At 35.8% G+C, this 2,852-nt stretch overlaps 1 non-coding gene across 1 annotated transcript; it reads right to left on the reverse strand.

Moving 5' to 3' along the window:
- Positions 1–1,859: 1,859 nt before the first annotated feature.
- On the reverse strand, positions 1,860–1,966 carry LOC138850258 (U6 spliceosomal RNA). The gene has a single exon (XR_011390010.2). It is a non-coding gene; the product is annotated as a U6 spliceosomal RNA (small nuclear RNA).
- Positions 1,967–2,852: the final 886 nt, after the last annotated feature.

Here is a 2,852-nt window from a genome sequence, read left to right on the forward strand (position 1 = left end):
TCTGGCTTAGGGATTAAGGTGATGCTGGCTTCATAGAAAGAATTTGGGAGGATTCCCTCTTCTTCGATTGTTCTGAATAGTTTGAGAAGAATTGGAGTTAGTTCTTCTTTAAATGTCTGGTAGAATTCAGCAGTGAATCCATCTGGTCCTGGGATTTTCTTTGTTGGGAGGGCCTTAATTACTGTTTCAATTTCTGTCTCAGTTATGGGTCTGTTTAGGTTTTCGATGTCTTCCTGGTTCAATTTAGGCAGGTTGCATGTGTCCAGGAATCTATCCATTTCTGATAGGTTTCCCTGTTTCCTGGCATACAAGTCCTTGTAGTAATTTCTGATGATTCTTTTTATTTCTGTGGTGTCTGTTGTTACATTTCCTTTTTCATCTATGATTTTATTGATTTGGGTCTTTTCTCTTCTTTTTTTAGTTAGTTGAGACAATGGGGTGTCAATTTTGTTTATTTTTTCAAAAAACCAGCTCCTCGTTTGGCTGATTTTTTGTAATGTTTTTCTTGATTCAATCCTGTTGATTTCTTCTCTGATTTTAATTATTTCTCTTCTCCTACTAGATTTGGGTCTGGTTTGCTGTAGGTTTTCTAGATCCTTGAGGTGAATTGAAAGCTCATCTAGTTGGTGCCTTTCCAATTTCTTGATGTAGGCACCTATTGATATAAACTTGCCTCTTAACACTGCTTTTGCTGCGTCCCATAAGTTTTGGTATGTTGTGCTGTTATCCTCATTTACTTCCAGAAAGTTTTTGATTTCTCTTTTGATTTCTTCTATGACCCATTGTTCATTCAGGAACATGTTGTTCAATCTCCATGTGTTTGCATATGCTCTAGGGATTCCTGAGTTGCTGATTTCCAACTTCATTCCTTTATGGTCTGAGAAGCTGCATGGTATGATTCTAATTCTTTTGAATTTGCTGAGACTTGCTTTATGGCCTAGTATGTGGTCAATCCTAGAGAAGCTTCCATGTACTGCTGAGAAGAATGTAAACTCTTTAGCTGTTGGATTGAATGTTCTGTATATATCTGTTAGATCCATTTGGGCTATAGTGTCGTTTAAATCTACTGTATCCTTGTTGATCTTCTGTCCTATTGATCTATCTATTTCTGAGAGTGGAGTATTGAAGTCCCCCAGTACTATTGTATTGGGGTCTAAGTCTCCCTTTAAGTCCGTTAATAAATCTTTTAGATAAACTGGTGCCCTGTAGTTAGGTGCATATACATTGATAATTGTTATATCTTCCTGTTGAATTGATCCCTTAATCATGATATAGTGTCCCTCTTTGTCTCTCTTAACAGTTTTTGTGTTAAAGTTTATGTTGTCCGATATTAAGATGGCTACACCCGCTCTTTTTTCATTTCTGTTGGCATGGTATATCTTTTTCCAGCCTTTCACTTTCAGTCTGTATGGATCTTTGTTGGAAAGATGTGTTTCTTGTAAGCAGCAAATAGATGGGTTTTGTTCCTTAACCCAATCAGCCAATCGGTGTCTTTTAACTGGACAGTTCAGGCCATTCACGTTCAATGTGACTAATGATAAGTGGTAACTTTGCCCTGCCATTTGCCAAAGATAAGTTCTAATATATGCTTTGAATTCCCTGTGATCTTTTGCTGTGAGCTTTCCTTCCTTGGTTTCCTTCCTTTACCTTCTTTCATATTGATGACCGTGTTTCTGTGTTTCTGTGTGTAACACATCTTTAAGCATCTTTTGCAGGGCTGGACGAGTGGCAACAAATTCTTTCAATTTCTGTTTGCAATGAAAAGTCTTTATTTCACCTTCATTCACAAATGATAGCTTTGCAGGATATAATATTCTGGGCTGGCAGTTGTTCTCTCTTAGTACCTGGGCTATATCTTGCAAAATATGGAACGCTTCACGAATTTGCGTGTCATCCTTGCGCAGGGGCCATGCTAATCTTCTCTGTATCGTTCCAATTTTAGTATATGTGCTGCCGAAGCGAGCACACATTTTAGAATCTTTTCTTTATGTTTTACTGTGGAGAGTTTAACTACAATGTGCTGTGGAGAAGATCTTTTCTGGTCGTGTCTATTAGAAGTTTTATGTGCTTCCTGTACTTGGATGTCCTTTTCTTTCTCCAAATTAGGAAAATTTTCTATTATTATTAAATATTAAATTAATATTAATATTTAAAATATTCTATTATTATTTCACTAAAAAGGCCTTCTAATCCTTTCCCTCTTTCCACGCTTTCAAGAACTTCTAGAATCCATATGTTGGGTTGTTTGATAATATTCTTTAGGTAACCAAGAGTGTTTTTTTAGTTTTCTAATTTCTTCTTTTTGTGTTTGGCCTGACTATATAATTACCTGTGCTTTGTCTTCTAAGTCAGATATTCTTTCTTCTGCTTTACCAATTCTGTTGTTAAGAATTTCCACTGCAATTTTTATTTGTTCTACTGAATTCTTCATTTCCAAGACTTCATTTGGATTTCTCTTTAAGATCTCAATTTCATGAGAGAAATTTTCTTTCATGTCATGTATGGATTTCATTAGTTCATTCATTTGCTTCTGATTACTTCTAAGTAATCCTATGAACAATTTTTTGAATTCCATTTCTGGCATTTCTTCAGTCTCATCATCTTCAAAATCTAGTATGGAAGTGTTGTATTCTTTTGGGGGCATCATGTTGTCTTCCTTGGTCTTGTTTCTTGAATTAGTGTATTTGTTATTTGGCATTTGTGGAGATACTCATTAGTTTCTTGACCTAACTCACTTTTAAAGAGAACAGAACATTTTCATTTTGATTGGAGTAGAAGCCAGATGTCTCCCTTTGTGTGACTAAGGGAACTAGGGAAAAAAAAATCACTTTGCAGACTCCATCCTTACAACT

The sequence above is a fragment of the Oryctolagus cuniculus genome, chromosome 6, assembly GCF_051225735.1.
Source record: "Oryctolagus cuniculus isolate XC-2025 breed Fujian yellow rabbit chromosome 6, ASM5122573v1, whole genome shotgun sequence".
Classification (NCBI taxonomy): Eukaryota; Metazoa; Chordata; class Mammalia; order Lagomorpha; family Leporidae; genus Oryctolagus; species Oryctolagus cuniculus.